Raw genomic sequence first — 7,402 nt, 5'->3', positions numbered from 1 at the left:
GACAACTGACCCCAAGCCCCAGGGGACACGGTTTGTTCCCTGAATCACGGAGTCCTGTCACCACCTCCTTAGTCCTTTTCTTCGGGAAGACGTTTTCCTATGTTCTTGATTGTTCCAGTTTGTCTGTGTCATCAGTTAAATGGTAAATCCTCCTCCACCCAAGTTTCACAAATGCTAGAAATGTTCTAACTTCGTTAACAGTATGGCTATGCACATGATATGTCTACCCATAGCTTTGGTGTCCAGAAGTTATGTAAACAGCTCTTCTCTGTACTGGTCATACTGACCTGCTGAGGCCTGGCCTAACTCTTCTCCTGTTTTGTTCTGGCCCATGCTCCAGAATCTTGCCTTTGAGTGGTACTCAGCCCTTCCCCTCTTTCCTGATGTGGCTGCTCTTTTGAGCCACTGCCTCCACTCACAGTGCAGATTCCCCAGGAATCATAAATTTCCCTTCTCTGGCAACAGAACTCATTACTTAAGGCCACACCAAGAAGTGCTACTATTAATACCAAAAGCTAAGAAGAGGCACCTTTGAAGGGCTTTGTATGCATTAATTCATTTAATCTTGACCAAAATAAATTTCATGAAATAGGGACTATTAATCATATGCCTGTTTTGTAGGGAAGAAACAGTCAACAAGAAACCAATTCCAGCAAGGACAACCTGTAAGTGACCGATGCGTGAACATGAAATGTCCCCCACCAACTCTTGTTCCCCAACTAGTGGCACTCCTTTGGAAAACTATGGAACCTTTGGGGGGGGGGAGAAATCTCACTAGAAGAAGCAGTTACTAGGGGACAGTTCTTAAGGTTTTAATGCTAGGCCACACTTCCTGTCTTCTCTGCTTCATAACTGTAGACACAATATGAGCAGATGCCTCATCAAATTAGGTTTGGTTTTAATGGTAACTTGTTATAAATTAGAATTACTGAGTAATGAGCCTCAACTGAAGAACTTGCCTTATTGATTCAGGACAACCCACCGCAACTGTAAGTGATAGCACCTTCTGGTGGTGGTCCAGATAAAAAAGGAGTAGCAGAATGAGCCTAACTTGACTGTTGCTCAGCTGACCTTGCTGTAGAGTTGATTCATCTGCTGCTGCTGATGGTGGTGGTGGTGGTGGTGGTGGTGGTCCTTCACGAATACCAGAACCAATGTTTCCAGGTTTCCAGCATGGAGTAAGGAACAATGGCTCTCAGGAACCTGTCAGTTTTCAGAGCAACATTGTGACTACCAAAGCATCCAGCCTTGTGGATCGAGAGGTTGTCAGCCTCTCCAGTGAAAGACAGCCACTGTGGGACCACACCATTGCCGAGCCACCCAGCTTTAGGGACCCAGCAACTACCAGGTTGTTGGCCTCTTATGTGTGATTCACCTCATGTAAATATTTTAGTATGTGTTGACTTAATAAGGTACATATATATGTATGTATATGTATATATCCACCCCATTATTTCAGTTCCTCTGGAGAGCCATGACTCATACACTTATGCTTCTGTTGCCATACCTTCCTTGCCATGATAGGCTGTATCCTGTAGATGTAATTCTGAATGGTTTTTATTAAATAAGAAACACAGAGCCAAATGCAGAGTTAAAAGCCCAAGAGGTCAGAGCAGCAGCCAAGAGCTAAGACCAAGACTGCCTTCTTACCCCTCACTATCTCTGTCATGCTTCCCCTCAGAAAGAGACCTACTTCCTGTGTGTCTGTCATTTTATTGACTTTCTGTTCTGCCTTCTCATTGGTTGTCACTGCCTGTCTATACAGACCTCCAGGTCTCTATGGTTGGTATTGAGATTAAAGGCGTGTGTTTCCATGCTGGTGGTGTCCTTGAACACACATCTGCCTGTCATGTGATCGGTGTGAGCTACAACTGCCAGACTTCTGCTAAATGGCTTGTTATTAGCTCTGACTCCCAGGCAACTTTATTTATTTATTTTATTTTACTTATTTATTTTTGTATGTGGAGCTGAGGATCGAACCCAGGGCCTTGCGCTTGCTAGGCAAGCGCTCTACCACTGAGCTAAATCCCCAACCCCTGCAACTTTATTTGTTAACCTACAAATAAAATCACATTTCAGCACAAATAAAATATCACCACAGTATCCATTCTTAAACCATAGGTCAGAACATACCCTTCCCTCCTTCAGTTGGTTCTTGTCGGTATTTGGACACAGCAATGAAAAAGTAACCAGTCCTGCAGTGGCAGAGTTTCAGCTCCGACAGGCCAGCTCCCCGCTGAGGCTGCACTTGGGCAGACGTGCTCTTCTGCTTCCAGCGCTGTTTCTTGTCTTTCTGTCAACTCCCTATCGTTAATCTCTGCCTGTCTTCCTGTCTCTCTCAAGCACACATGCACACACCCACACACATCCTAGTTCATACATAATGTTTCCTCAATAAGGAAATGGTAACTTCTTAACACAACCGTTCTGTCCATTATGCTAGACTTTTAGTTGTCTGGGAGCCAGGTTCATATCTTGATGAGTAATGAAATGCTCCAAAGTAAATATCTAAAAGTGTTATGGGGCTATTGTATAGTCATTTAAAACAATGACTGAGTGTTTCTTAAGAGCCCAGCATTGACCTTGTACTACACAAAGTAAAGGGGAGATTCATGGGGCATTGAGTTTTAGTGTCTCTCTCTCTCTCTCTCTCTCTCTCTCTCTCTCTCTCTCTCTCTCTGTGTGTGTGTGTGTGTGTGTGTGTGTGTGTGTGTGTGTGTGTGTGTGTGTGTGTGTGTCTCTCTCTGTCTCTCTCTCTCTCTCTCTCCCTGTGTATGTGTGCCTGTGTATGTCTGTCTGTGTGTGTGTGTGTGTGTGTGTGTGCATGCGCGTGCAATAAAACAGCAGCTCACTGCTCAAATCAAGATCTAAAAGAAACCAAAAGTGGATAGTTAGGAGCCAGGCCTTTAGAGCAGAAGAGAATCTGCCGCCACAGTGTCAGCCTGCGCACACAGATCCAGCTGCCTAAGACTGGTGCTCTGCCTACTCCCAGAAGCAAATACCCAACATTCATAGACAAGCCTACAAAGGATGAGATCAGAGACGTGGGGGTCCTGGAGGCAAGCTCTCCTCCACACCACACTGGGGGAGGGGAGGCACAGGCTGCTGCTAGTGTGCCATTTTTATGTCCAAACCCACAACCCCAGCTGAGAGCCTTGCTCGTGGGCTCGCACTTCCCAGTTGTACTTCCCATCCCGACAGAAAAAACAGCAAGTGCTAGACTTCCAGTCAAGAGCTGAGTGAGTGAGCTCCAGGTTGATGGTAGGGAGTTGCGGGGTTACATCTTCAGATATGAAAATACACCGGGATCTTCAGACATCTGAGGAAAAGCAGTGTCCAAGACCAGAGAGGGGAAAGACACGCCACAGGAAACAGGACTTCAGAAATCATAAAGGGACTATAATTATATGAACCTAATTACATGAATAAGGTAAAAATAGAATACTATCAAAAAGAATATCAAATGCTTTAAAGTGGCAAATTAGTAAAAGAATAAATTGAAAGGATTTCCTAGAAGTAAAGCCAATAAAAACTATGAGAAAGGTAAAGACATATATAGCAATAGACAAGTAGATAGACAACAGACAGATACATATCCAATAGATCAGAAAATGATAATAGAAAAAATAGATAATATGTAATTGATAAAATACTAAAAGGAAAAATAAAGCTATGCTGTACATTCCTATTAGATGAACTCAGTAAATATTGGGTTCCATGATTTCGTTTTCAAGTCCAACACATTTTTTGTGGAATTTCTAATACAAAAGATAAACAGAATCCAAAAGGCTACCAGACAGAACAACAACAAGCTAGCTACAGAGGGACCGAGATTATACTGAGAGGAAAAGGAGTATGATTCCATGTAATAAATAGAAGGTAGCTTTAGATCTATAGAACACACCTGGTGCTCTTAGTGAGGAAAAAAAAAAGAGAGAGAGAAAAGAAAAGCAGCCAGAACTTCAGGAAGAGAATGTTTGGGTAAGTGGTGCCAAGAAATCACGGTTCAAATAGTAAGCAAGCTTGGGCCATGGGAGGAAGAACTGAGAAAATCAAAGAGAAGGAGTCATTGGAAACTTGGTGTTCCAACTGTGTACACTCTATAGAAAATGAGCTCACAGAGGCAAAGCACTCTGGTCTCTGCAAAGACAAACATTTCAAAGCCAAAAAGCACATACACTCCACATGCTTGCTTTCAGCTTTCAGAATCAGACCACAACCAAAGGCAAATCCAAATCTTGATTATGAAAAAGATTGAATAGATCCATTTGATGATATAAAAATGAAGGTAGAGCTATCAAAATGTGGAAAACTGAAAGCAAAGGGTTCAGGATGAAAGTGGGGTTCCTAACTCCCTCATCTACTTAGTGAAGAGTCGAGAATAAGAGTCTCTCCTAGGGCTGCAAAGATGGCTCAGTGTTTAAGAACACAGACTATCTTGGCCACGGTGGCCCTGCCTTTAATCCCAGCAGAAAGGTAGGCTGACTGCTAGGAGTTCAAGGCCAGCTTGACCTACATAGTAAATTCCAGGCCAGCAAAAGCTACACAGTGAGCCTCCGCCTCAAAAACCAACAAACAAGCAAACACCAACTAATCTAGCAGAGGACCCAAGTGTGATTCCTTCTGTAACTCCAGCTCCCGGGGATCAGAAGCCATTTTCTGTCCTCCAGGGGTACCTGCACTCACACGCACACATCATACACAGAAACACATGTATATACATAATTAAAAGCAGAATAACATTTTTAAAAATATATTTAAGAATAACTGTCTCAGTTACTTGGGCTGCAAGAATCAAATACTGGAAACTGCATAGCCTGTAAACATGAGCAAACTATTCCTCACACTTCCGAAAACTGCAAAGCCCAAGATCATGGATTCTGTAGATCCAGGGTTTGGTGAGAACTCACTCTTTGGTTCACAGATGGTGTTTCTTATGGTAGCTTCACATAGGAAAAGAGGAGAACTTGAACTCTGGCCTCTTCAGATCCTTAGAAAGTCACAAATTCCACTCATGAGGCTCCACCCTCATGATCCATTCACCCTGACCCCCACCCCTGACACCAAAGCCCCATGATGAAGACAGATTTCAACATACTGATTTTGATAGGCCATAAACATTCAAGCAGTAGCATGACTGTCTAGAGATTTATAGTGAGAAATAATGGCTCATGTTTACAAGCTATAAAGATATGAAGATAGTTCTAAAGATACTCAACTAAATAAAACTAAAATAAAACATAACAATCGATGTAAAGAAGGAGAGAATTAAACAGATGTAGGGCATTGCCTGCAACCCACAATCAGTCATCTTGTGCCAATCTGGAAACAGTAAACATGGGAAATCGAGAAGTGGAAGTCACCACTGGAAGAATTGGAGAAAGTGTGGAGAGGCCTGCTCTGTGGGGCTGTGAAAGCACAAAGCAGGACCACATCTACTGACCAGGAGAGAAAATCCCTAATGACAGCCCTACTGCTATGGGCTTTCCCTGGGCATGAGGAAGATCTCGGGAGTGCTTGATGCTACAAAGAAGAGGATCTACCCATTAGAGCATGCCTAAAGGGTTAGATGCTGGCTAAGGTTCAGAGATGGACCCAGAGGATGCTGAGTATGAGCAGAGGTTAATCCCCAGTGATCCTGGCTTACAAGAAACTTGTTGTGATGTTTTGTTCTGTTCACTTGTGGAGAAGTTAGGGAGTGAACAGTAGCAAGAGAGAGACAAAAGGCAGCCAGATGTGCACAGCCAGAGCCCAGAAAGAAAGTCAGTGAAGGTGGTTGTTCACCTGAGGTCTTCAGGTTCGGGAAAGTGAAACCTTCCTAGCTCCATGCATTGACCTGAAATTGTCACAATTTCTTTATCTTAATGGCTGAATAATATTCCATGTGTAAATTTACCACATTTTTATTATTCATCCATCAGCTAATGGACAACATCTAGGCTACTTCCTAGATGGATAGAGCAATTTCTGGCTACTATGAGCAACAATGAACATGGATGAGCACGTATCTCTGTAGTGAGATGTAGAGTCCTTTGGGTGTTGCCCAAGAGTGGTACAGCTAGACATTGAGGTAGATCGATTCCCAACTTCCTGAAGAACCACCACACTGATTTCTGCAGTGATGATCAGTTTATACTCCCACTAGCAAATGTTCCCCTTTCTCTGTATCATCACCAGCATGTGCTGTCATTGTTGTATGTATCATGGCCATTCTGACTAGGTAAGATGAAATCTCAAAGTGATTTTAATTTGTATTTCCCTGATGGATAAGAATATTGAACATTTCTTAGGGCTGGAGAGATGGCTCAGAGGTTAACAACACTGACTGCTCTTCCAGAGGTCCTGAGTTCAATTCCCAGCACCCACATGGTGGCTCACAACCGTCTGCAATGAGCTCTGGTGCCCTCTTCTGTATACATAATAAATAAATAAATAAAAATAAATAAATACATGGTTTAATAAAAAGAATATTGAACATTTCTTGATGTGTTTCTCAGGCATTTGAGTTTCTTCTTTTGAGAACTCTTTGTTTAGTTCTGTACCACATTTTTAATTGTGTTGTTTTCTTGATGTTGAGTTATTGCAGTTCTTTATATATTCTAGAGACTAACCCTTTATCTGGTGTATAATTGATAAAGACTGTAAAGATTGCTTTATGTAGCAAATCTTTCTCTGTACCACCAGCTCCCAAATAACAATACAGAGACTTCTTATTAATTATGATGGCTCAGTTTTTAGCTTAGGCTTGTCTCAACTATCTCTTATAACTTAAATTAACCCATTTATATTAATCTATGTTCTGCCATATGGCATTACTTCTCTTCCATCTTGCACCTCCTGATTCCTCTCCATGTCTGGCTGGTGATTCCTGCATGCCTAGATTTCTCCTCCTCTTCCTTTCTTTCCCTGGAAAACCTGTATATCTCCTACCTAGCCATTGGTCATTCAGCTTTTTATTATGCCAATCATAGCAATACACCTTGACACAGTGTATAAATATCCCACAACAGCTTTGTCCAAATGATGATGTCCTTTGCCATACAGAAGCTTTTCATTCTCATATAGTCCAATTGATTAACTCTTGGTCTTAGTGTCTATGCTATCAGTGTCCTATTCAAAATAGAGTCACCATATTATGGGGGAGACAATGCCCCAACTAGATATCTTATGTCACCAAATAAAATCCCTGGTACCAGGAATAGGTTACATCTTGTTGTGTTGGTCGAAGAGGTCACATGGAACCTGCTCCCCCAAACATCACATTGACAAAGCTATTGGTTGTGTTCCACAACCTAATGGTAAGGCCCTCTTACTAAAGACAATGCTTACTTATGTCATCAAACACAGAATAGTCAAGCTGATGTCTAACTAGAAGCTTTATCCTACTGACTAGCATTCATAG

Source organism: Onychomys torridus, chromosome 5 (assembly GCF_903995425.1).
Source record: "Onychomys torridus chromosome 5, mOncTor1.1, whole genome shotgun sequence".
Lineage (NCBI taxonomy): Eukaryota > Metazoa > Chordata > Mammalia > Rodentia > Cricetidae > Onychomys > Onychomys torridus.
Note: the sequence above shows the minus strand (reverse complement) of the source record.